Here is a 27,679-nt window from a genome sequence, read left to right as displayed (position 1 = left end):
ATCATTTAAATGATAACAATTAACATCACTAATCACTAAATGATAATAATTAACATGTACCAGGCATAGTGACTCACACCTGTAACTCCAGAGCTTTGGGAGGCTGAGGAGGGAGAATGGCTTGAGCCCAGGAGTTTGAGACCAGCCTACACAACATAGTGAGATGCCCACCTCTACTAAAAACTTATAAGGAAAAAGTCTAGGCAGTGGCTCATGCCTGTAACCCTAGCACTTTAGGTGGCTGAGGTAGGCGGATCACTTGAGGCCAGAAGCTCCAGACCAGCCCGGCAAAACCCCATCTCTACTAAGAAAATATAAAAATTAGCGAGGTGTGATGAAACATGCTGTAATCCCAGCTACTCAGGAAGTTAAGGCACAAGAATCACTTGAGCCTGGGAGGCGGAGGTTGCAGTGAGCTGAGATCGATGCCACTGCACTCCAGCCTGGGCAACAGAGTGAGACTATCTCAAAACAATAAAAAATATAAATAATAATTAAAATGTAGCCAGATGTACTGGTGTGAGCCTGTGATTCCAGCTATTCCAGAGGCTGAGGTGGGAGGATGGACTGAGCTCAGGAGGTTAAGGCTGCAGTGAGCTGTGATCGCCACTGCACACCAGCCTGAGCAGAACAGCAAGGCTTCGTGTAAAAAAAAAAAAAGAAGAAGAAGAAACATATTTGTGCCCCATTAGGAAACCTCTAATAACTTTGATAGATGCAATTACTCAATTACACCAACTTCTTTCATCTTGGCTGTCTTGTCTGGCCATGTGTCACCTTTAATAGGCATGTTTTAATATGGGGATTGTCTAATCTAGGAAGCCCTTCCCATAGGGAACCCACTGCCTGGTGGCTTCTGCCTGCAGTGAAATGGTGGGCTTTCAATGCCCTGTAAGATTGGAGCACACATTGCAGTTACGTTCAGGATTCCGGAAACCTCCTGCTGATCCAAACTAGCAATTCTAATTAACCCAATGGCAAGAAGAACTCATCAACTCACCTCTTTCTCCTCACCTCCTCCAAAATGTGTCCAGAAGACTGTAACCTAACCAGTCCAACTTCAACTTAGGTGGGTTTCCCAGACATGCCTGAGATGACTTCTGCATGCCCGAGACCTCCCTTCCAGCAGAACCTCATACAGTATATTTCAGCAAGAACTTCTAAGTAAAATTCACTGGTGTCTTTTTGGACTAAAGAGTTTTTTTTTAATCAGAGAATAAAACTGGCTCCAGGAAGTTAAAAAATTAAGGAAAGTGAGAATGGTAACTCTGTTCCACAGGCTGAACAGTTAACTGCATAATATTTAGAAATATTAACAAGGAGGGATGCCACTGTTGAGTTAAAGTATCTGCAATCAGAAGAGACCCAAAGCTTCTATTAGAGGATGACACAAATCAGTGAAGACTTCACAAGGACCCTTCTACTCCCTCTCATTGCCCAGATCTCAAAAAGCTGGGCTGAAAGATGTGGGTACCAGCAAGAGCTAAAGGCTTCTGCCTGATGACAAAAGTCAACTTTGACAAGAGACTAAATTATCTTCAACCATCTATGTAAGGACTTTATACATGGAAATCTAAGTCAATCGGCTCCTTATTACCAATGTATCCCTGAGGGGGTCTAGTCAACGATTCCAGACCACTGCCAAATGAGCCATTCCTCCACCCAGTTCTGCCCCAGTGGCCCTTCTCTCCTCAGACTTAGTCTCTTCTCCCCCTTGTCTCCCACAAAACTTGGTACAGCAGCATCGCTTCCCTCCTAACTGTCCTACTAGGAGTACAACACTTTCAGGGCAATGACTACTCCCATGTTATTTGGAATCCCCATCATGCCTGGTATGTGATAGATACTCAATAAACAGTTATGGAAGGAAGGAATGATTGTATTATTGAATAGGACAGATGGGTAGAGTACCTTGAGCAATGATCTGGGGTAAAATTCAATACAAACTCAATATGGCATAGTCGTGCTCACTGCCAAACACAGGAAGCCATCAGCTTCAGTGATACAGGAGACATTCTCCACCCCAGGACCACAACCCCCAGCATCATTTCCAGCAAGCAGAAGTCTTAGACAAGGGTTAGTAGAGAGTTTTGTCGTTTATTGGTGGTGGTGGTGGCATTTAGTTTTATTTAGTTTTTGTTGTTTTCTCCCCCAAGGATTTGAAAAGTTCTGAATACTGGTTTCTTTTTTTTTTTTTTTTTGAGATGGAGTCTCACTCTGTTGCCCAGGCTGGATGGAGTGCAGTGGAGCGATCAGAGCTCACTCAGATCAGATCAGAGCTCAGCAGCCTCAAACTTCTGAACTCAAGCAATCCTCCCGCCTCTATCGCCCAAGTAGCTAGGAGTACAGGCAACATGCCACTGTGCCTGGCTAATATTTTTATTTTTGATAGAGACCAGGTCTCTCTATGTTGCCCAGGCTGGTATCGAACCCCTGGGCTCAAGCGATCCTCCCACTTTGGCCTCCCAAAATTCTGGGATTACAGGCATGAGCCACCAAGCTTGGCCAATAGTGGTTTCTTAATGTGGTATAAGGGGGAAAACACAGGTCCCAGCTCCCTGTCTCTGTGACCCTGACCAGAGTCTTCAGTTTCTATGAACTTCATGTTCCCCATATCCACAAGTAAAGGAGGAAATAAAAGCTAACTTATCTTTGGTAAATCCCCTCACTTTCTCTTTCCCTCTCTCCTTTTTTTCCCTTTCAGCTCTCTTTAGCCCTCTCTGCCTCCTTAATTCCCTGAAGGCCCTTTCTATTTCTCTTCTCCTCCTCTTTCCTGACCTTTTTGTAACAACTGGCCAAGATGGAACTAAAATATTATTTCATTACTTGATACTCATTGAATCAAGATTGTTCTGTCTTTAATGGACAAGTTCAATATTTTATATTCTTCAGAAACCAAGCCTAATAAAACCTTTCTCAATGGATTATGCATTTACATAACCCTAAAATTATAGTCTATCAAAGAAGAAAAGTTTCCCCCACTTTTATTAGAAATAAAAAATACTAAAAGAAGAGACTAGGGAGGGAAGGTCCTCTCTGCTGTATACCTTCTGAACTTGGGCCTGGAATCACGGGATCCAGGAGGTAAGTCAGAAGGCAGATTTGTGCTCAGACCCATGAAGAAGGTCAAAGCTGTGAGCTAAGCCGAGAGTTTAGAGAACAAGGAAGGCTAGGGGCAGGTTGAATTAAAGCCCCTGTGGCAGCCCACTGAAGGAGTTCGCTTGTGTCTCTCGATGCTATACAGCCATCCCCCCATATCCACAGTTTCCCTTTCCACAGGTTGTTACCCATGGTTGACTGAAAAGATTAAATGGGAAATTCCAGAAATAATTCCTAAGGCTTAAATTGCATACTATTCGGAGTAGCATGATGAAATCTCCCACAAACCCACCCAGGATGGGAATCCTCCCTCTGTCCAGCATTTCCACGCTGCAGACGTCACCCACCTTTAGTCACTCAGTAGCCACCCTGGGCGCTCAGATCTATTGTCATGGCATCACAATACTGCTGTTCAAGTCACCCTTATTTTACTTAATAATGCCCCCAAAGAGCAAGTACAAGGATGCTAGCCACTTCGATATGCCAAGGAGAAGCTGCAAAGCCTTCCTTTATATGAATAGGTTAAAGTTCTCAAGCCAATAAGAAAAGGAAAAAAAATTGTATGCTGAGGTTGCTGAGATCTGGTTTAAGAGTGAACCTTCTATCGATGAAATGGTAAAGAGTATATTGTTGTAATTATTCTATTTTATTATCATTGTTAATCTCTTACTGTGCTCAATTTATAAATTAAACTTTACCACAGATATGTGTAAGTAGGGCCAGGTGTGGTGGCTCACACCTGGGCACTTTGGGAGGCCGAGGCAGGTGGATCGCCTGAGGTCAGCAGTTCAAAACCAGACTGGCCAGCATGGTGAAAACCCATCTCTACTAAAATACAAAAATTACCCGGGTGTGGTGGCAGGCACCTGTGATCCCAGCTAACTTGGCAGGCTGAGGCAGGAAAATTGCTTGAAACTGGGAGGCAGAAGTTGCAGTGAGCCGAGATCGCACCTTTGCACTCCAGCCTAGGTGACAGAGCGAGACTGTCTCAAAACAAAACAAACAAACCAACAAAGATATGTGTAAGTAGGAAAAAAAAACACTAGGGTTCAGCACTATCCACGGCTTTAGGCAGCCACTGAGGTGAGGGTCTTGGATGAGGGTAGTTCCCCTGCCTCCTCGGAATGGGGGGACTACTGTACATCTATAAAGAGAGTGAAATAGATACGCAGGACTTAAACTAGATGGCCTTAATGTTTCCTTCCATGAACTTTCTCTATTTGGAAGCCACAAAATAGTAAAGGACTAGAATTCTGGTGCTAGGAATTCAACACTTATTTTAAACAGTATCTGCTGTCTGGTGACCAGCCTAGACTCTGAACTTCTAATCTTGGTATCTTTAAATCTGAATGCCTTTTGTTCCTCATTCAGTTTCCACTGTTCTTCCTCACCTTCCTGTGTTTCTAAGGAAAACACCTGAGAATGCCTCTCCCCTCCCCACACCTCCACGATAGAAAGGTTAGTGCACGGCGAACCATGCCTGCCCCGGGCTTTCTCCAAAACAGCTCCATTGAAGAAATGATGCTGAGTTTCCATTTTGCACACTGACCCTCCCATGGGGCTCACCCTCTGCCTTTACCCACACTTAAATTTTCTCTGTAGTGTCTGTCACCATTTGAAAGGCTATTGCATTTCATTTTTTTTCAAAATCATGTATTCCCCCCAGAGCATCTGGGTTTTTCTGTGTTGTCTGCTGCTAAGCCATCGTCACCTAGAACATGCTGGGCACATAGAAGGCACCTAGATTTGTCACATGAATGAGCACATCCTCCAAAAATCCCCAAATTTGGCCTGGCATGATGGCTCATGCCTGTAATCCCAGCACTTTGGGAGGCCGAGGCAGGTGGATTACTTGAGGTCAGGAGTTCGAGACCAGCCTGGCCAACATGGTGAAACCCCGTCTCTACTAAAAATACAAAAATTAGCCAGGCATGGTGGAGGACACCCATAATCCCAGCTACTCAGGAGGCTGAGGTAGGAGAATCGCTTAAACCCAGGAGGCAGAGGTTGCAGTGAGCCGAGACTGCACACTGCACTCCATCCTGGGCAACAGAGCGAGGCCCCATCAAAAAAAAAAAAAAAACAAATTTAATATAAACTCCAAAATCCATCTTCAGAGACAAGTCTCCATATAAATATAATACATGGATGGTTAAGTGTTCCTTCAAATGTGGGCAATACCCTCATGCAAATTTTTGTATAAAGTGGATTTTTCTCTTTTTTTTGAGACAGGGTCTCACTCTCTCACCCAGGCTGGAGTGCAGTGGCACAATCATACCTCACTACAGCCTCAACCTCCCAGGCTCAAGTGGTCCTCTCACCTCAACCTCCCAAGTAGCTGGGATAACAAGGTACATGCCACCATGCCCAGCTATTTTTTTAAGTATATTTTTGTAAAGATAGAGTCTCACTATATTGCCCAGGCTGGTCTCGAACTCCTGGCCTCAAGTAATCCTCCCACCTTGGCCTCCCAAAGTGTTGGGATTATAGGCATGAGCCACTGCGCCTGGCCTAAAGGGGGTTTTATAAACAGAACTGGATAACACTTTACTTTCTACCTGACACTACACACAGAATTTCTCAGAGTATTATATGTTTTTTCTAAATCTAGTCTTAATAAGCTTTCAACCTCTTTATATATATAAAATAGTTTTCTGAACTGATGATCATAATTTTGCTTAAAAAAAATCAAAAAAAAAACATGGCTAGTACCTGAGGGCACATACAATACTCCTGACTCATAACCAACTGCTGATTCAACACCTCCTCCTCTTGGGTGTCTGATAAGCATATCAAACTAAATAATGCCCAAACCGAACACCTTATCATCCCACAAAAAAATACTGCTCCTCCCAGGCTTCTCCCTCTCAGTTATCAGCCATCACATCTTTTCCCTTGCCCAGATTTTCCAAAAAAAAGAAAACCTTCAGGTGACCCTGCAGGCCATCCCTACTTTGTCACTCTTTGATAGGACACATCTAAGCCATCCAAGTCCTATTATTTCAACCTGCAAAGTATATCCAGAAACAGTCACACTGACCCTATGAGGCTCACCCTCTGCCCCTGCCCAAGCTTAAATTTCCTACTCAGCACCTGTCAACATTAGAAGGGCTATTATATTTCACCTTTTCTGAAATCATGTTTTCCCCCGGAAGCATCTAGGCTCCACAAGGATGGGGTTTTTCTGTGTTGTTGCTAAGCCGCCCACACCGAGAACATGCTGGGCATATAGAATCACCCAGATTTGTCACATGAATGAACACATCCTCTAAAAATTACCTATTTTAACATATTTAAACTCCAAAATCCATTACGAGTCCATGGTATCAACTTCTCAGTTACAAATATAAATATTAAATAATTTACAGATATAAATAAGTCTGCAATAGCAAAAGTTTCCTAAAGGCCTGGATTCTGCAAATGGGTTTCAGAAAGAGGACACACACCGGTGCAAATGTGCATTTTCTCGTAAGTAGGTGACTGAGTGCTAGGGAGGAAGGAATGGTGTAGCCCACCGCCAGCACACTTCTCGTGTAATGCTCCAGCTTCTGCTCAGACCCCAAAACCTGAATGCCCAAAAGAAAACAAAATCCGTCCAAAGCTCACCAGGGCCTCTGTCCTTACAAAGTTTCCCATGGCCTGGCTCCAAGGGGAGCCCGACACACCTGATTTCTTCAATCTCCTCCCATTCTCTGCAGTCCGAAATAGCCATTCTCCATGCCCTAAAGTTCAACGCTCACCAGGCACAGGCATCGCTGGAATGGATCTCGCGTGAGGGTGGAGCACCCACACCACAGCTGTTCTCAGCATGGTCCCAATCCAGCTTATCTCGGCGCATGGCCAAGTAAAGTAAACTCAGGTTCCTCCCTTCCTAAAACATGCTCAAAGCCCATTTTCTCATCCCTTCCCGCTTCACTCTACTACCTGTTCTTTCTATGCCAACCTAAGCAACGGGCAATGTGGACCCTGTCCACCTCTCTTCCGGATCCCCCAACCCCCCTCCACACCTGCACTCTGGGTTCAACATGGGTCCTTCCGTGCCGTAGGCACCTCAGAGATTTCCTACTACGGAGCTTCGAAGCCTTCTCTGGTTCATCCACAGCCTTCTTGTCTCGCTGTTCTCCCACCAGCTAATCCATGCCTTTCACTTCTTCACAGGGCCCTCAATTTATAATCCCATCTTCCCAGCACTTTCCCACACGACAACCAGTACCAAGCATCTACAGCCATTGTGCATGATTAGCCGTCTTAGTCTTCTTCCTAAAAAAAGACACACTTGGCATATTTGTACACAATTTAGTAACAGAATAAAATGAAGAAATGCGAGTAAGATTTTTTTTTTTAAGAGACAGGGTCTCACTTTGTCACTCAGGCTGGGGTGCAGCGGCATAATCATAGCTCATTGTAACCTGAAACTCCTGGGCTCAAGCAACCCTCTCACATAGCTGAGACTAGAGGTGCGTGCCATCATGCCCGGCTAGGTGAGTAGGATATTAATTATTTCTGCAGCCCAAGTTATGCGGCTGACTCATAAGGAGATGAAAGCATTGTTCATTGCAACTAGCAAGTTAAGGATCTGACGACTAGCCAGAGATGCCATACTATATAGTCAGCAAGGCCCGCGTGGCCACCTACTAGATGCAGAGCTCATTGTTGCCAAGATCCTTCTGAGCCCATCAGTGTATGATGTTGACTCTCCTCTGAAAATCAGGCCATTGGCCGGGGACTGTGGCTCACGCCTGTAATCCCAACACCTTGGGAGGCTGAGGCAGGAAGATTGCTGGAGCCCAGTAGTTTGAGACCAGCCTGGACAACAGGGCAAAACGCTGTCTCGAAAAAACATACAAAAAACTGGCCAGGCATGGTGGCATGCACCTGTAGTCCCAGCTACTCAGGAAGCTGAGATGAGAGAATCACCTGAGCCCAGGAAGTCAAGGCTGCAGTGAGCCATGATCATGTCATTGCACTCCAGCCTGGATGACAGAGTGAGACCCTGTCTCAAAAAAAAAAGAAAAAAGAAAGAAAAAAGAAAAATAAAAAAAAAATCTGGACATTAATTAGTGCCTATTCAAATCAAGCGCTTTCTTCCAAACGATTAAACTTCATCTCTCATAAGAGATGACATAGCTCTCTCTTGCTTCCAAGCTCAAATAACCACTTGCCAGACTAAGGAATAAGACTGCTTAACAAAGAGAGCATCTGAAGCTACTCATTTAAATTTGTGCACCAAGAAGCACAGAGAATAATATACAATTGATCCTTGAACAATGCAGGGATTGGGGTGCCAACCCCCTGTGCAACCAAAAAACCACATATAATTTTTGACTCCCCAAAACCTTAACTAGTAATAGCCTACTGTTGGCTATTACTAGATGATGAACACATATTTTGTATGCTGTATGTATTATATACTACATTCTTATAATAAAGTAAGCTAGAGAAAGGAAACTGCCATTAAGACAATCATTGTGGAAAATCATTGAGGAGAAGATACATATGGAAGTGGATCATCAAAGGTTTTCATCCTCATCATCTTCACATTGAGCAGGATAAAGAGGAAGAGGAAGAGGAGGGATTGGCCTTGCTGTCTCAGAGGTGGAAGAGGCTGAAGAAAATCTGCACGCAGGCCGGGTGCAGCTCACGCCTGTAATCTCAGCACTTTGGGAGGCCGAGGCGGGTGGATCACTTAGGGTCAGGAGTTCAAGACCAGCCTGGCCAACATGGTGAAACCCTGTCTCTATAAAAATAAAGAAAAATTAGCCGGACGTGGCGGTGCACATCCCAGCTACTCAGGAGGCTGAGACAGGACAATCGCTTGAACCCAGGAGGTGGAGGTTGCAGTGAGCCAAGATCATGCCATTGCCCTCCACCCTGGGCAACAGAGTGAGACTTCATCTCAAAAAAAAAAAAAAAAAAAAAAGAAAGAAAGAAAGAAAAAAGAAAGTCTGTAAATAAGTGGACTCTTGCAGTTCAAACCCTTGTTGTTCAAGGGTCAACTGTGCTTCACTGGGGTCAAAGAATTGCTCTGGAAGCTAAATTACATGCATGTGAACGTGTAATTAACACTTCTCAAAGCTAAACAACTGATAGAATTTAGTCAGTTATCTTGATGCTTTCCCAGATTGCTCAAAGTTTATCTGTCCCTGGGAAATAAACATGAGTGTCTTTAAGACATGTGTCATGTCACTCAGCGCACAGCCATGCCCTACACATAAGCCTCGCCTATGTGAGCCCACACATGCCTGCAGGAGCGCCAACCTGCCTTTCCAGGTGCATTTGTCCCAACAAGAACCAGATCCCATTTGTCCCAACAAGAACCCTTTCTCTCTACACCTTTGCCTCCATCACTGTGGCCCAAGGCGCCATGAATTTTCAGGACCCCAACAGCCTGCTAGCTGGCCTACCCACATTCACCCTTGGTTTCCCTGTGATCTTTCAATAGAAAAGCCAGAGTGGATTCTTAAAAATATCACGCCATGCTGCTCTCCTGCAGTAGAAAAACAATGAAACTCACGGTGGGGTGCTGTGCTTGATTGTGTCCCATTCATTCAGTGTTCCAGCCACCCCGGCCTGATGTATTTCTGACAGTCTCCCACACTCCTGTTTGCCTGTCCCCTTGCCTGCGAGCAAATGCTTTTCCCCATCTTCTCCCACGATTAGATCTTCTCTCCTGCAGGTCTCAATCCCCAGAAAGTCCTACCCTTGTGTACAAAAAAACAAACATACCCTCACTGTCGATCATTTACATCCCCATTCTCACTTTCTTTACCCATTTACTACAATCTGTGTAGATAAAAAATAATGCACTTAATTACTTTGTCACTTTCCCCTCTAGAACAAAAGCTCTCTGAGGGCAGGATTTTTTTATGGTGTTCACTGGGCCAGGGACCAGGCGAGCCACTCAAAACCGTGGAGTGAAAGAGTGAGTGACTCTCCACCCAGGCTGAGGAGCAGCAGCAGAGAACACCCACATCTGGGGCCCAGCAACCCTCTTTAAGCACCTGCAGGAGAAGGGGAATGTGCAGGTCACTTGAGGTCAGTAAATGATTGAACAGATGCTCTAGCCTCACTCAATAAGTCATTTATTATTGAAAGAATAATGCATTTTAAAGTACTTTCAGGTGTGGCAAATTATTAATCATTGGTTAGTTTTCCTTGAAGAGTCTACCAGCCCTGGCTGCAGCAGGCTCCTGGGCCCGGCCTGGGGGCTGCACTGGGGCACGGTGGAGAGGGAGGTAGGCTGCTCAGAGTCAGGGACTCTGGAGAGCAGGAGCTGGGTGCAGGCAGACACAATGACAGATCTCACAGGAAGACCCACTCTACCTCATTAGAAACGCCTTCCCCCGGCTGGGCATGGTGGCTCACACCTGTAATCCCGGCACTTTGGGAGGCTGAGGCGGGTGGATCACCTGAGGTCAGGAGTTCGAGACCAGCCTGACGAACATGGAGAAATCCTGTCTCTACTAAAAATACAAAATTAGCCGGGCATGGTGGCACATGCCTGTAATCCCAGCTACTCAGGAGGTTGACGCAGGAGAATCGCTTGAACCAGGGAAGCGGAGGTTGTGGTGAGCTGAGATCATGCCATTGCACTCCAGCCTGGGCAACAAGAGTGAAACTCCATCTCAAAAAAAAAAAAAAAAAGAAAGAAAAAAAGAAACACCTTCTCCTAAGGCAAGGTTTCTCAGCCTCGGCACTACTGGCATTTGGAGCTGAATAACTCTTTGTTGGGGGTGCCGGCCCGTGCCCTGTAGGATGGTTAACAGCATCCCTGGACTCCACCCTCAAGAAGCCAACAGCATCTCCCTCCCAAGTCCTGACAACTAAAATTATCTGAGGCATTGTCAGGGTGGCAAAATCACATGGATCAGAACCACTACACTAAGGTCTTTTATAGCCTTTCTGGACAGGCTATAGAATCTTACATCAAATGTTGGCCCCAGACAGAAGTCGCAAGACAATGACAGCAGTCTTTTAGCCACGTTAGCAAATGATATAAACCCATTAGTAAATCTATTGGTTCAGTTCCACTCCAAGAGTTCAAGGCATCTGTGTTAACAAAGAATTACAGTAAGATGGGACATGTTACATCTGTGTAGTGTGGGAAATAAAAAAATTAAAAAAAAAAAGATGGGACACATGTGGGCTACGCACAGACTCTACTTCTGGGCTTTCTAAGGGATCAACATCCCAGCTCACGAGACTCATCTTCTGTACAGCAGAGGTTCTCAAAGTGTGATCTCTGGACCAGCAGCACCAGAATCCCCGGAGTTAGAAATGCAAATTCTCAGGACCCACACTCCAGGTCTATGAATCAAGAACTTTGAGAGTGGGGCCCTGCAATCTGTATCTTCTGATGTTCTCCAGGTGATGCGGATGCAGGTTCAGGTTTGAGAACCTGCCATACAGCTTGCTTTGACACACCAAATGGGAAGCACTTGTCTGAGATACACGCCAATACTCCCAACCCAACCCTGGCTCATTAGCAAAATCCCTACCTCAGCCTGGGGAGTTTCACTGGGGAGTTTCTTGTTTTGTTTTTCGGTAAACTTCAATATGTTACCCAATTATGCCTGGGGAATTTTAAAACAAAAACCCAGAGACACCTAGAACCCCATCCCAAATGACTGAATCAGAACAAGCCAAGATGAAACCCAAGTGGTGGTTCTTAAAAAGCTCCCCTCACCCAGCACATCCTGGTAATCAGCCATGTCTGGGAACCATCTGTATGGCAGAGAGAAGAAAGAGGGTATAGGCAGGTACCTGGGAAGTTGGAGAGGGTTTGGAGAAAGGGACAAAGTTTGAGCAAACTTTGGGGAAAGAATTTGGAGTTTACCGAGAAGACAAAGGAGGAAGAAGGGACAAATTTTCCAGAAAAATGGAGCCACACAGCCAAGACTTATTGTGTGGAGACAGCAGAGAAAATCCTATATGGGGTCTGGGGTGATAATGGGGTAATCAAAGGTCTTGTGTTCTAAACTCAGAAAGTTGGGCTTTACCCTAAAGATAACAGGGAAATAATGATTGTTTTTAAGCTACTTTGTACATGATGAACTGTGGAAAGCAAGGAAACCAGTTAGGAATTGGATTTGAAAGAAACTTCACCAATACAGTGAGTCACATCCTTTTATTCAAGCAAACTAGATCCCTTCACCCTCCCAATATCCCCAGTCTGCACAAATCTCACCTCCCCTGCTTGGTCGTAACTCTGTGACCCTACCACAAAAATAAGCAGATGCACAAGAAGTCAGTTTAAAATTCCACATTCTATTTCTAATTTACTCTAGGATCTCAAAACAAGAAAAACATCGCAACCCAAGTCATCCTTTCAAAAACAATTTTGTAAATGTCCTATTTCATAGAAAAGGAAGAAGCAACTCTAAATCAAATTTTTTACTCTGAAATTACCTAGAATTCCCAGGCCCGGTGGCTCATGCCTGTAATCCCAGCACTTTGGGAGGCCGGGGTCAGATCACCTGAGGTCAAGAGTTCAAGACCAGCCTTGACCAAAATGGCAAAACCCCGTCTCTATCAAAAATACAAAAATTAGCTGGGTGTGGTGGTGCGCACCTGTAATCCCAGCTACTCAGGAAGCTAAGGCGGAAGAATCGCTTGAACCCAAGAGGCAGATGTTGCAGTGAGCCAAAATCACATCACTGCACTCCAGCCTGGGCGACAGAACAAGACTCCATATCAAAAAAAAGAAATTACCTAGAACTAGCATAGCAGTAACATAAAAAGCTGTATCTATGAGCAGCTCTTCTTATCCGCAAAACCTATCTTAAATTCATTGTCATTAAAATAAGATATTAGAAAGGAATGGCTCATCCATTTACTAGTATTAATGGTGACATGGCTATTGAAGAAGAAAAAACATAAACAAAAGTAACAAACCTTATATACAGAGAGTTTTACACAATTAGAACTCCAATCCTACATTGACTGAAGACAGTAAGCTAGCACATTAGAGGTGCAAAATGTACAATATCAATAAACAGTCAAAAATCTACTGCATTACTATATTCTAATGATACTGAAAACGTTAATAAGAAATTAACTTCAAGCCAGGCATGGTGGCTCATGCCTATAATACCAATGCTTTGGGAGGCTGAGGCAGCGGGATCTCTTGAGCCCAAATGTTCGAGACCAGCCTGGGCAACATAGTGAGACCTTATCTCCACAAAAAAAAAAATTTAATTGGCTGGGCACAGTGGCACACACCTGTAGTTCTAGCCACTCTGGAGGCTGAGGTAGGAGGAACGCTTGAGCCCAGGGGCTTGAGGTTACAGTGAACAACGATCAAAAGTATCCACTAGGTTGGGAGGCCAGCCTAGGGCAACATGCCTAGGGGGCAGCTCTCAGCAAGTTCACAAGCAGCAGCCTGGGTCAGAGGAACACTCTCTGCAAGGAGATGGCCCACGTGGCTGGGGCCCTGGTGACAAACAAGAGGACTGAGCAGAGAAGTCAACGTGTTAAGGACAGCAGGGGTCAAGTTTCTCACTACTGAAGGATGAAGATACAAATACGGAAAGAGGGAGAACCAGAACAAAGCATGAGATTTTGAGCTGTGATTTGAAGCACTGGTGTGAAGTCTACCTCATTTGTTTCCTAATACAGATCTATATAAATAGATACCTAAATAAAGATATAGAAATCAATATACACTGATACTTCTTAGTGACAAATCCTGTATTTACGAGGTTGCCTACTTGCTAAATTGTAACCCCAAAAATCAGTCCTCCAGGTGTCTTGCAGTCCTTCACGGACATGCACAGAGCAGCAAAATATTTGAGTCACCCAACATGCATGCTCCCAGCTGAAGTCAAACGAAATAACACTTAGACTTTTTTTTTTTTCTTTTTTTTCCCAAGACAGAGTCTCACTCTGTTGCCCAGGCTGGAGTGTGGTGGTGCGATCTCGACTCACCACAACCTCCGCTTCCGCTTCCTGGGTTCAAGCGATTCTCCTGCTTCAGCCTCCCAAGTAGCTAGGATTACAGGCACACGCCACCACGCCCGGCTAATTTTTTGTATTTTTAGTAGAGACGAGGTTTCACCATGTTGGCCAGGCTGGTCTCGAACTCCTGACCTCAAGCAATCCAGCCACGTTGGCCTCCCAAAGTGCTGGGTTTACAGGTGTGAGCTACCACGCCCAGCCGACACTCTGCCTTCTTATTCCCGCTCTTAGTAGAAACAACTGCCCTTGTGGGCTGTTCAGTACCATGTTCTTCACATTTTGGGGATTTTTGTGGGTGACTTCGCTGTCTAAAGTCGCCCCAAGCATCATGCTCAATTGCAGTCTAGTGCATCGAAGCGCAAGGGGGGTGTCATGTGCCCTACAGAAAAAACGTGTGTTATAGAAGCTTCCTTCAGGCATGAACTATAGTGCTGCTGGCTGTTAATTCAAGGTTAATGAATTAACTATACATTAAAAAAGGTGTCTCTAAGCAGACACATGCATAAAACAAGGTTATATATTAAATGGCTGACAAAAATGTGATCAAAGGTGCATAGGAACCTAACCCTGTATTTTGCCTGGAAGCAATGTTTCAGTGTTCACTAGTCCTGTGTTTGTGGAGACTTTATAGAGCTCCACCAGTAACAAGAACCAACTGTATATGTATATGTGTGTGTGTATATATATACACATACACACAAATATATAAATAATATGTGTTGATCTGTGTATGCAAATACATTCTAGCTTTGTCTGCTTAGAGTGCCTAGAAAAAATGAGATCCCATAACAATAAATATGCCCAGGCCAGGCACGGTGGCTCACGCCTGTAATCCCAACACTTTGGGAGGCCAAGGTGGGTGAATCACCTGAGGTCAGGAGTTCAAGACCAGCCTGGCCAACATGGTGAAACCCCATCTCTATTAAAAATACAAAAATTAGCCAGGCATGGTGGCATGCACCTGTAAACCTAGCTACTTGGGAGACTGAGGCAGGAGACACACTTGAACCCAGGAAGCAGAGGTTATAGTGAGCCGAGATCGTGCCACTGCACTCCAGCCTGGGTAACAGAGACTCTGTCTCAAAAAAAAAAACAAAAAAACGCATAGTGCCCAGCACTCTTTCTAAATATAGTATCCACTTATTAAAAAGAATATGTAACTTTTTTTTTAATGCAGAGGCTCTTTTGAGAAATGGCTGAATCCAAGACAAGGGCAGAAGAAGTACAAGACATGTCTGAACCATCTTTTTGTGCCACAAAAGTAAGGAAATGTTCAAAGAATCCCGACAACATGTCCAAAGGACACAGGAGCTCCCACTGGCCAAACCTGAGACAATCTGAGCACCAAAATAAATCATAAGTGTAATGGTTTCAAACCCAATAAATAAAATTATTCATAAGTCCATAGTGCTATAAATAAATGAGTGAATAAATGGGGGAAACAGAATATTTCTTACTATAGAATGCCAACCAATTAAGAACAGAATTAACAATAGAATCAGAAAAAAAAAAATCGTCATTTGGCAACTTCCACAGTAATAAGTGATTCAGTTATTGAAAAGCCATCCATGGTTGCTAAAATCAGTGGGTAAAAGTTTCATGGGAAGCAAGATATTTTCATAGCCTCCAATTATCTCCCCATAAAACACCTACTTAAAAGCATAAAGTATTGCATAATCAACTTTAGAACAGGGAAACCTGGCAGACATGACCTTAACCGAGTGATAACAGTTACCATCACCACTGTGTGCCTCTGGATATGACGCACTGAGGACACTGTATTTATTTTTATGGTATTTCTGCTATGAGGTCACATCACATTTTTTTGTGTCTTTGAAGAATATTCTAGAATGTGATGACCTGAATATTTTTCAAACTATCAAGGACATGAGAGACAAGAAAAGACTGCAGAAGTGTTCGAGACTGAAGGATACTAAAAAAAATATGAGCGCTAAATACATTATAAGATCTTGGGCCCAAAAAATTAATACAGGGAAACTGGTTATGGAGTTTGAAGATAAATTTCCGAATTTTGTTGGGTGTTCTATAACTATGATGGAAAGTGCCTTTTTATTTAAGAAACATGCACTAAAATACTTAGGTGTGAGGGGCCTCATGTCTACAATCCACTGTTTTTTTTTTTTTTTGAGACAGAGTTTTGCTCTTTCTCTCAGACTGGAGTGAAGTGGTGTGATCTCAGCTCACTGCAACTTCCGCTTCCTGGGTTCAAGCGATTCTCCTGCCTCAGCCTCCCGAGTAGCTGGGATTACAGGTGCATACCACCACAGCTGGCTAATTTTTTTTGTATTTTTAGTAGAGACAGGGTTTCACCATGTTGGCCAGGCTGGTCTCAAACTCCTGACCTCAGGTGATCCACTCGCCTCAGCCTCCCAAAGTGCTAAGATGACAGGTGGGAACAACCACGTCCGGACTACAATCCACTTTCCAGTAGTTCAGATAACAAAGGAATAATATAAACACAGAAAGAGACATTGACAACTATGGTAGAAGCTAACATGAGGGAATCTGGATGAAGGGTATACAGGAGTGGTATGTATGCACCACCCTTGCAACTTTTTTGTCAGGTTGAATTATTTCAAAATAAAAAGTTAAAAGACACTACCAGACGTTAAAGTATTTCGAAGACGATTAAAACTCCAGAGTACTGGTTTAAAAGCATGACACAATAAGAAAAAAAAAGATTAAAAGTGTAAAAATAAAAGGTTACCAAGGTAAAACATGAAATTAGCCAGGCACAGTGGCTCATGCCTATAATCCCAACACTTTGGGAGGCTGAGGCTCGAGGATTGCTTTAGTCCAGGAACTTGAGCAAGTAGGAAATTACTGAACAGCTGCTATCACAGACAAATGCCTAACATTGTGAAGTGCTCAGAGGGGAAGGAGACCCACGCTAAGAGGAGAGCATGCACCTAGTCACATAACTCAGAGGACACAGTTCAAAACACACATACAAGAGGCTTAGGCACCTGTGGGCGTGTGTGTACTCACAGCCAGCAAAATGAAAAAAATCCCAGCTCTGAAGGAGAGGCAGGTACATGGCTTCCGTACAGATTGAAAAAATGTCTTAGCATGAAAATTAAATATGCTTACCCAAGGCAGACTTAGATAACTGTGAAGGGGGAAAGACTAAAATGGGGGGAAATAAGGGGCCAAGATTACACAAAAGATCGGGCTGTATCTGTCCCCCCCAGTCACCAGCACTAACAGCACTTAGTGTGTGCCAGGCACCGGTTCAAGCATTTTAACGCAATCCTCACAATCCTGTGAAGTAGGCTCCTGAAGGGGGTTTAATGGTGGCCCCAAAAAGATATGCCCAAGTCCTGACCCCCAGTACCTGTGACTATTACCTTTCCTGGTAAAGAATTGAATGTTATTTGGGAAAAGGGTATTTGCACATGGAATTAAACTGAGGATGTTGGAGTGAAGACATCATCCTGGATTATCCAAGTGGGTCCTAAATCCAATGGCAAGTGTCCTTCCAAGAAAGAGGCGGGGGAGACCTGGGACAGACAGAAGATAAGAGAAGGAGATGTAAACACAGGTAGAGACTCAAGTGATGCAGCCACACGCCAAGGACACTAAGGACAGCCGGCAGCCACCAGAAGCTGGAAGAGGCAAGGAATATTGTCCCCACCATATCAAGGGAACAAAGCCTGGATTTTTTACCTTCTGGCCTCCTGAACTGTAAGAGAATAAATTTCTATTGTCTTAAACCACCAAGTGTGTAGGAATTTGTTATGGCAGCCTCAGCAAACTGATACAGAGCTGTTATCACCGTTCCCTACGGATGGGAAAACTTAGGCATATGGCAGACATGTAGCTGTCCTGGGGCATGCAGTTTGCATGTGACAGGGCTGAGACTAGTCCAGACGGCAGAGTTCAGAGCCCTCGCACCAACAAGTGACAGGCTCTTGGGAGCCAGCCGGACCATCTTCCCCCATTAGTAAGTGGGGCATTATCCCTTTGGCGAGGTGCCTGGGTAGCATTGGCCCCCGGGCTCTCTCCTATTTCTGTGCACTGCATTACCAGCTGATATGGTTTGGCTATGTCCCCACTCAAATCTTTTGTTTTTTTTTTTTGAGACGGCATCTGCCTCCTGCTCGTCCCTTGGCAACGGAACGTCTGGGTGTAAAACCCATGTAAAACCCGATTGTATATTCCATCTCTGTCTCCACTCAAATCTCATCTTTTTTTTTTTTTTTTTTTTTTTTTTGAGGCAGAGTTACGCTCTGTCGCCCAGGCTGGAATGCAGTGGTGCCATCTCAGCTCACTGCAACCTCCATCTCCCGGGTTCAAGTGATTCTCCTGCCTCAGCCTCCCAAGTAGCTGGGATTACAGGCACCTGCCACCACATCCAGCTAATTTGTTTTGTATTTTTAGTAGAGATGGGGTTTCACCATGTTATGTTGGACAGGCTGGTCTCAAACTCCTGACCTCAAGTGATCCGCCCACCTCGGCCTCCCAAAGTGCTGGGACTACAGGCATGAGCTATCGCACCTGGCCATCAAATCTCATCTTGAACTGTAGCTCCCACAATTCCCACGTGTTGTGGGAGGGCCCTGGTGGGAGGCAACTGAATCATGGAGGCAGGTCTTTCCCATGCTATTCCCATGATAGCGAATAGGTCACACGAGATCTGCTGGTTTTATAAAGTGGAGTTTCCCTACACAAGTTCTCTTGTCTGCCACCATGTGAGATGTGCCTTTCCCTTCTGCCAGGATTGTGAGGCCTCCCCAGCCACATGGAACTGTCCATTAAACCTCTTTCTTTCGTAAATTGCCCAGTCTCGGGTATGCCTTTATCAGCAGTGTGAAAATGGACTAATACACCAGCTCCCCTGACTTGTCTTCTGCAAAGCTCTACAGGCATGGTGACAACGGGCTGTGTGGTCAAAGTCAACAGGGCCAGAGAAATGAAGAGTAAAGAATGGAAGGGAAGGAAGTCATATAATAAAGAATTTGTCTGTGTTTTATCCCTGGTTCCTCTAAATCCTTGGAATGCTCCAAGTAATAGAAGTGTGGTCCCTGATGGTTTACACTAATATAAATTATCAGGGACATAATATAACATAGTGGGTCCCTAGCAGCTGACGCTAACAAATGACTCAGGATGGGGGCTGTGCATATCACAAAGACCAATCCTGTGATGAGAGGGGTAGGCTCAGAGCCAACTGCTATTGCCCAACCTCCAGGGTAGGGAGTACTGGAGACTGAGATCAATCCCATGGCCAATGAGCCCATCAATCGTGCTGATGTAATGAAGCTCCAATAAAAACTCCAGACACCAAAACCTGGATGAGATTTCCTGGCTGGCAATACTCTGGGCATTGTCACACACTAATATGTGGGGAGAAGAAAGAGAGATCAGACTGTTACTGTGTCTGTATAGAAAGAAGTAGACATAAGAGACTCCATCTTGTTCTGCACTAAGAAAAATTCTTCTGCCTTTTTGCTGTTAATCTGTAACCCTACCCCCAACCCTGTGCTCGCAGAGACATGTGCTGTGTTGACACAAGGTTTAATGGATTTAGGGCTATGCAGGATGTGCTTTGTTAAAAAACGCTTGAAGGAAGCATGCTTGTTAAAAGTCATCACCACTCCCTAATCTCAAGTACCCAGGGACACAAAACAGTGTGAAGGCCGCAGGGACCTCTGCCTAGGAAAGCCAGGTATTGTCCAAGGTTTCTCCCCATGTGATAGTCTGGAATATGGCCTCGTGGGAAGGGAAAGACCTGACCGTCCCCCAGCCCGACACCCTAAAGGGTCTGTGCTGAGGAGGATTAGTAAAAGACGAAGGCCTCTTTGCAGTTGAGATAAGAGGAAGGCATCTGCCTCCTGCTCGTCCCTTGGCAACGGAACGTCTGGGTGTAAAACCCATGTAAAACCCGATTGTATATTCCATCTACTGAGATAGGAGAAAACCACCTTAGGGCTGGAGGTGAGACATGCTGGTGGCAATACTGCTGTTGAATGCATTGAGATGTTTATGTATGTGCACATCAAAGCACAGCACCTTTTTCTTAACCTTGTTTATGACACAGAGACATTTGTTCACATGTTTTCCTGCTGACCCTCTCCCCACTATTACCCTATTGTCCTGCCACACTCCCCTCTCTGAGAGATAATGATCAATAAATACTGAGGGAACTCAGAGACAGGTGCCAGGGGTGTGGGTCCTGGCATGGGTCCTCCGTATTCTGAGCGCTGGTCCCCTGGGCCCACTTTTCTTTCTCTATACTTCGTCTCTGTGTCTCTTTCTTTTCTCAGTCTCTCGTCCCACCCGATGAGAAACACCCACAGGTATGGAGGGGAAGGCCACCCCTTCACTAATAGGCTAGGAAGTGACAGGTCTCAACTCCCTGGGGATGGGACAAGAAAGCTTTGTATTTGGGACTCTCCCTTTGGTTCCAATTGGCATCCATTTGCTGTAGTAAAACTGTAATTGTAAGTGTAGCACTTTCCTGAGTTCTGTGAGTCATTCTAGCAGATTATTGAACCCAAGGGGGTAATGGGAAGCATAGAATTTGTAGCTGGTTGACTAGAAGTCAGGGTGGGCTGGGCCACCCTGATTTGCCGTACCTAAATCTTCCAAATACAGAGCCTACAACCTGTCAGCAGCACAAGCAGCTGACCCGCTAGTCTGGTGGCTGAGGCAGGAGGACTGCTTGAACACAGGAGGCGGAGGCTGCAGTGAGCCGAGACTGCGCCACCGCACTCCAGCCTGGGTGACACAGCGAGACTCCATCTCAAAAAGAAAAAAAATACACACACACACACACAACATTGATCAAGATTTAAAAGTAATATAGACCACAAAGAGTTTGAAGTTGACTTTCAGTTCTTTCTGAGGGAAGGGAGGAGCCTGGAATTGAGACAGGACACAGAACAGGGACCAGCAAAATCTTATTTCTTGATCTGGTTGCTACTTACCAGGATGTTAACCTTATAATTTATTATCCACGTTACACATTTGTTTGTATAATATTCTGTATCTGCTTTATAACATAAAGGTTAAAAAATGTAGTGAGAAGGTACACAATGTGATTTCAATGGATAACTTAACAGTGTATATATAATCATATGCTGACCATTTCCTACAGATACATCTGAAAATCACATAACAAATGCATGGTGACAGAGTGGGGTTTTGCAAGAAAAGAAAAGAAAAGAGAAAAGAAAAACAGAGCAATGAAATACCATTCTTCACTTCACTCATCAGATGTGCCAAAAAAAAGTAACACTTCTAGGGCAGGAAATGAGTAGAAGGAGGGTTAAGATTGGCTGGGAACTGACCATTGTTGACAGACTGGTATTCAGGGGTTCATTACTGTTCCCTCTACTTTTGTACATGTTTATAATTTTCTGTCATAAGAGAGGATAAAGGAAGGGAGGGAGGAAGACGACCAGAAAATCCACATTTGTATAGCTCTTAGGCATTGGGCATTTGATAGGCATTGGGTTTTCTCCAAGAGAAGAGGGACAGTCACCCAACTATTAATATTGGTGTTATCTGTGGTTGGAAATGAAATTAATATATTTTGTTAGTGTTTTCTCTAATCAACAATGACTGTGGGAAGGGGAAGAGAAAAAAATGACTTTTTTCATCTTTTAATACAGTGATTTAAGAAAAGTAAATATTCCACATTACCGGGCTGTGGAAAAAAAAAAGAAAAGAAAAGAAAAGAAAAACAAATAGGAAAGGAATAAGAAAAGGTGGGTGTACGGGAGGCGGAAGTTGCAGTGAGCCGAGATTGCGCCACTGCACTCCAGCCTGGGCGACAGAGCGAGACTCCATCTCAAAAAAAAAAAAAAAAAAAAAAAAGAAAAGGTGGGTGTAACAGTGACTGCTCAACTACAACCACAGCTTAGCTCACCTAATCCACTCCTTTGCCCATTTGTGGGTCTGACCCTTCCTTCTCCCATCATTCCTGGCAGAGGGTTTGACTCTATTACCCAGCTCCTTTGCAGTTTGGTGAGACCCTGTGGCACAGAAGAGAAAGGGAGGTCTACCAGCAGCAGCCTAGCGTCAACCAAGCACACAACAGGGGGCTGGCCAGGGCCCATGCATGAGATCTAGCAGAGATTCTGATACTCAGTCTGGGATGGAACATGAGACCTTGTGTTTCTCCCCAGCCCCAGATGATGGCAATGCTACTGTGTGCAAACCACACTGAGTAGGGAAGCTACAGGCAGAGCCACCACCCATGAGTTTCTCTTTTTTCAGATGCCTCATAGATGGTGGCCAAATGGGCCAGGCACGGTGGCTCACGCCTATAATCCCAGCACTTTGGGAGGCCGAGGCGAGACGATTATAAGGTCAGGAGATAGAGACTATCCTGGTTAACATGGTGAAACCCCGTCTCTACTAAAAATACAAAAAATTAGCCTGGCATGGTGGCAGCCGCCTGTAGTCCCAGCTACTCGGGAGGCTGAGGCAGGAGAATGGCGTGAACCTGGGAGGTGGAGCTTGCAGTGAGCCGAGATCGCGCCACTGCACTCCAGCCTGGGCGACAGAGCCAGACTCCGTCTCAAAAAAAAGACAGTGGTCAAATGATGAGCACCGGAAAACTACACCCAAAACGACCCAAGAAATAGCCAGATGGCCTTTCTCTCTTGACCCATAACAAAGTTTAGCTCAGATCTATGATTAACTCCAGTTAGTGCAGCTAAATAATGAATACAGAGACAGCTGCAGACAGATTACGTTAGTGTGCAATGTGATAGGGGCTGGCTGGGCTCTACCAAAAACATAATCTGCCACCCTGAGTCAGAGACAGGGCTGTAAACAATGAGATCTCCAAAGGCAGTCACTACTGGCCTAGGAAGCAGAGGATAAGAAGGTCACACGCTGGCCTCTGGTTCGCAGAGGCCCCCGTCAGCTGTGCCATTCTTACGCAGAAGCCTACACAGAGGTTGTTTATTCTCTAAGGCCACAGCTATGATTAACAGATTACTACTCTATAAAACCTCAGCAAGTATTTGCGTTACCTCAGCCCTCAATATCCTAGCAGTCCGGTATTTATGAATGTCACAATGTTTGTCCAAAAATTTCAGGAAGCGGAGAACTTGTACCAAACCTCAAGGATACTTTGAGACACTGATTTGTAATGGAACCTTCTTGGTTCCTTGGCTTATGTTCCTTTTCTATTTATATAACAAACAGACATTGGTCCTAACAGAAACAGAGCATGCAGCGTGACACAGCTCTGCACGAAACTGGAAGGAGACAAGCAGGATTCTCTGGGCCTTTAATCACCATTAGCCAACAGCCTGGAAAATAGGCGGGACTCAATCCAAAAAGCTCCTAACCACCCAAGAAGTCTGATCACATGCGTCTCCCCACCAACTTTAATAAAAAGCCAGTTTGAACTCACAAAAAATCTAAATTATTGAATATACACAAAGAGGTGCAGGCTGATTAATCTCCAGTACCTGAGATAACTTCCTTAGAGGAAATGCTCCAGCATGTTCTTTAAGCACATACCTTTTTTTTTTTTGAGACGAACTTTCACTCCTGTTGCCCAGGCTGGGGTGCAATGGCACAATCTCGGCTCACTGCAACCTCCACCTCCTGGGTTCAAGTGATTCTCCTGCCTCAGCCTCCTGAGTAGCTGGGATTACAGGCACCCGCCACCACACCCAGCTAATTTTTTGTATTTTTACTAGAGATGGGGTTTCACCATGTTGGCCAGGCTGATCTCAAACTCCTGACCTCAGGTGATCCACCTGCCTTGGCCTCCCAATGTGCTGGGATTACAGGTGTGAACCAACACGCCAGGCCTCCTTGAGCACATAAAGTGTCTGTGGTAAAATGTGTTTACAATATTCTCTAAGCAATCTAATTTATACTGTTCATTTGCCCTAAAAAAAACCTTTCACAGACAGAGAAAAAAGTACTTTCCAGCCCAGTTTCTGTTTAAATGACCACAAATTTCATATTCAAACATGAAATCTAAACTAATCCTGTGAATTAATCTAAATTAATTCAGCGGATTATAAACTCCACAAGGCCACAGATTGCTTTTAGCATCTAGTACTAAGCATGTAGGGCCAGGCGCAGTGGCTCACGCCTGTAATCCCAGCACTTTGGGAGGCCAAGGCAGGTGGATCACCTGAGGTCAGGAGTTTGAGACCAGCCTGGCCAACATGGTAAAACCCTGTCTCTACTAAAAATCCAAAAATTAGCCAGGTGTGGTGGCACGTGCCTGTAATCCTGGCTACTCGAGAGGCTGAGACAGGAGAATCGCTTGAACCCGGGAGGCGGAGGTTGCAGTGAACCAAGATGTCACCATTGCACTCCAGCCTGGGTGACAGAGCGAGACTTCATCTCAAAAAAAAATAAAAATAAAAAAATAAAATAAAATAAACATGTGCTGGACAAACCTAAACACCTGCTACCTAACACAAAATCATACACACACACACACACACCCTACAGGCCACCAGTGACTTTATAGGACAAGAAAGAAAACAAACAGATATTTAGGCATGATTAACCTGGAAAACAGGTTGGGCTCATAAAAATCCCAGAAATTTTATCTATGGCAATTGATTTTTTTTATCCTAATTCAAAGAGCAATTTATGAAGACGATGGTCCCTGCTTATCTGGAATGTTCCCTGAAACTTCCAAACCTTTTACCAAAGTCACCAAACCAATAGCACATGCGTTACAATTATTTGGGGCATTTTCTTTTCCTGACGTTTCTTTCAGCTTTGACGAGGTAGGGCCTCCCATAATGTCAGAGTGAGGTTCAGGTTCGAGTGTGTTTTGCTCAGCCTTACCGCAGCTCTGTCAGCCTGGATGGGCGTGGGGTCCCAAATGACACCCTCTAGGCCATGGCTTCCTTTCGTTCCTGGCCCCTTCCCTCAGGTTGTGAGTCTTTAGCCCACCTAGAAGACTCAGGGTGTGCCACCAGTTCCCTGGAGGAGCAGATCATTGAAAATACAGCAAAGTTAAACGCAACAGGCCAGGTGCATTGCCTTCTGTTCCATGGGGACTATTTGTCCTAAGACTTTGACTGAGCACCATGGACCCTCCTGCTCTGTCAAATGCTTCTTCCTGCTGGCTCCAGGTTTACACTACCGATATGGCTTGGCTCTGTGTCCCCACCCAAATCTCATCTTGTAGCTCCCACAGTTCCCACATGTGGTGGGAGGGATCTAATGGGAGATAACTGAATCATGGGGGCGGGTCTTTCCTGTGCTGTTCTTGTGATAGTGAATAAGTCTCACGAGATCTGATGGTTTTAAAAACAAGAGTTTCCCTGCACAAGCTCTCTCTTTGCCTGCTGCCATCCACGTGACTTTCTCCTCCTTGCCTTCTGTCATGATTGTGAGGTCTACCCAGCCACATGGAACTGTAAGTCCATTAAATCTCTTCTTTTGTAAATTGCCCAGTCTCAGGTATGTCTTTATCAGCAGCGTGAAAACAGACTAATACAACTACCAAGCCCGCTTTAGCTTTTCACTGTTCTGCCCAAGCAACTTTCTCCTTCAGCCAGGCCATCAGATTTCTCATACAGCAGGGTGACCCTGTTCAGGGCCTTTGTACTGTTTATATTTTTTACTTTGTGCATATTATGATGTCTTGACATTCTGAAAACCTCTCTGGCTGGGGAGAGACTGTCCTTCACAGAGCTGGCCAATTCTTAGAGCCAGAAGGGCCCAGCCAGGAGCACAGCTCTGATATGCAAACCAACCAAACCAGAGCTATGCCTTCTTTATCTAGCCTGTCCACCCCAGGAAGCAGTATTTCTTCACCTATATCATGCCAAGGCCTGATAACAGGCAACTAGAAACCACTCCTGTAGCTTACAGCCTGCCAAAATTATTCAAACTAGCCAATTCTAAACTGTTCACATGCACTCCCCTGCCCTGTCCATGATATCTCAAGAAAGACCACGGCCCAGGCTCTCCCCTCACTCCTGCCCCTTCAGGCTCCTAGAGGGGGGACCAAGAATGATGCTTCCCCATGTGGCCCTGCAGGGCATGACATGCTTCCTGTCTCTAAGACCTGTGAGTATAACAACCTTGGCCTCCCTAAGCACCTCCTCTGCGTCCTCCTGTGGCCACATCTCACTGACCATCACAAAAAACAACATAGAATAAGCCAGGCATGGTGGCTCATGCCTGTAATCCTAGCACTTTGGGAGGCTGAGGCGGGCAGATCACTTGAGGTCAGGAGTTCAAGACCAGCCTGGCCAACATGGTAAAACCCTGTCTCTACTAAAAACACAAAAATTAGCCAGGTGTGGTGGTGGGTGCCTGTAATCCCAGCTACTCAGGAGGCTGAAGCAGGATAATCCCTTGAACTTGGGAGGCAGAGGTTGTAGTGAGCCGAGATTGTGCCACTGCACTCCAGCCTGGGCAACAGAGCAAGACTCCATTTCAAAAAATAAAATAAAATAAAACAGGTTTTCATTTTAATTTTTAACATATAAACCTCCACAGGAACATTCTGACACAGACTTCAGCCCCAGGCCTACGTCACCCTATGATCCAAATTATTTTATAGTAAATGGTATGAAGTTTGGAGAGGAAGGGCGATTTGGCCATCATGCTGTGATTTTACTGCAAGTAAAGTAGAATCACCATGAAAGTGGTGCAGCCTTGCTTTTTCTTTAATTTTTATAATGCCACCACCCTACATTCTTAGGAGAAAAGGCAAGGAGTTAAATAAATAAGCACAGATTTAAGTTCACATTTCTGGTAATTATCCGCAAGCTAATAACTGAGATTGCTTAAGCTCCGTAAACAAAATACACAAAGCTCTCATGGCTCTGCACCAGAATCAAAGGTCTGATCCAAAACTCCCCCATCCCCATGTTGACTTTGAATGTGAAACCAATTTTCTACACCAAATCAGGCCTACTTCTTTGTAACCATCCTTACCATCTCTCTTATAGGAAAATGTTTAGGACTCTCGGCAGTGACTCTAGAGCTAGGAAATCAACTCTCTCAGCAGCACTCTAATGAGCAAAAACAACTGTGCCTCAAAATACAGGCTGCAGTGGGCAGAAATCTCTGCACTGCACTCCAGCCTGGGTGACAGAGTAAGATTCTGTCTCAAAAAAAAAAAAAAAAAAGAATCAAGTAACAAAGAACAGCTGTCTAAAACTGTTAACACTGATTCAAAATATAATAACCTTTATGCCTGTTATTCAGAGTTAAAGTGGGTACGCTAATTATAAATCATACACTTTTCTAATTGTGCAATACTCTGTCAATGGGATAGATTTTAGGAAAGTTCCAGCTGAACCAGTCCATTCTTTGAATCATTAGGTCAATTACAAACATGCCAATCCTTAGCCCGAGTAGCTGCATATTTAGAAAGACCTAAAACATTCTTCAAAAAGCTGTCATACATGGTCTGTTAAAGGGCTTACTTGGTAGGAAATAAATGAAGAGGGAATACTCCATAGTGAATCTCAGGGCACTTTTTAAAACAAATCTCAGGGCTGAGCACAATGGTTCATGCCTATAATCTCACTGCTTTGAGGGGCCAAGGCAAGAGGATTGCTTAAGCCCAGGAGTCTGAGACCAGCCTGGGCAACACGGCAAGACCTAGTCCCTACAAAAAAAATTGTTTTATTAGCTAGGCATG

The 27,679-nt window shown here is 44.7% G+C and overlaps 1 protein-coding gene across 6 annotated transcripts in view; it reads right to left on the bottom strand.

Moving 5' to 3' along the window:
• ABCC4 (ATP binding cassette subfamily C member 4 (PEL blood group)) overlaps window positions 1–27,679 on the bottom strand; it is a 393,134-nt gene that overhangs the window by 237,443 nt on the left and 128,012 nt on the right. The gene's annotated exons all lie outside the window — the stretch shown is intronic.

This window comes from Symphalangus syndactylus, chromosome 15, assembly GCF_028878055.3.
Source record: "Symphalangus syndactylus isolate Jambi chromosome 15, NHGRI_mSymSyn1-v2.1_pri, whole genome shotgun sequence".
In the NCBI taxonomy this organism is placed as follows: Eukaryota; Metazoa; Chordata; class Mammalia; order Primates; family Hylobatidae; genus Symphalangus; species Symphalangus syndactylus.
The sequence above is the reverse complement of the archived record's forward strand: the minus strand, read 5'-3'. Positions and strand labels throughout refer to the sequence as shown.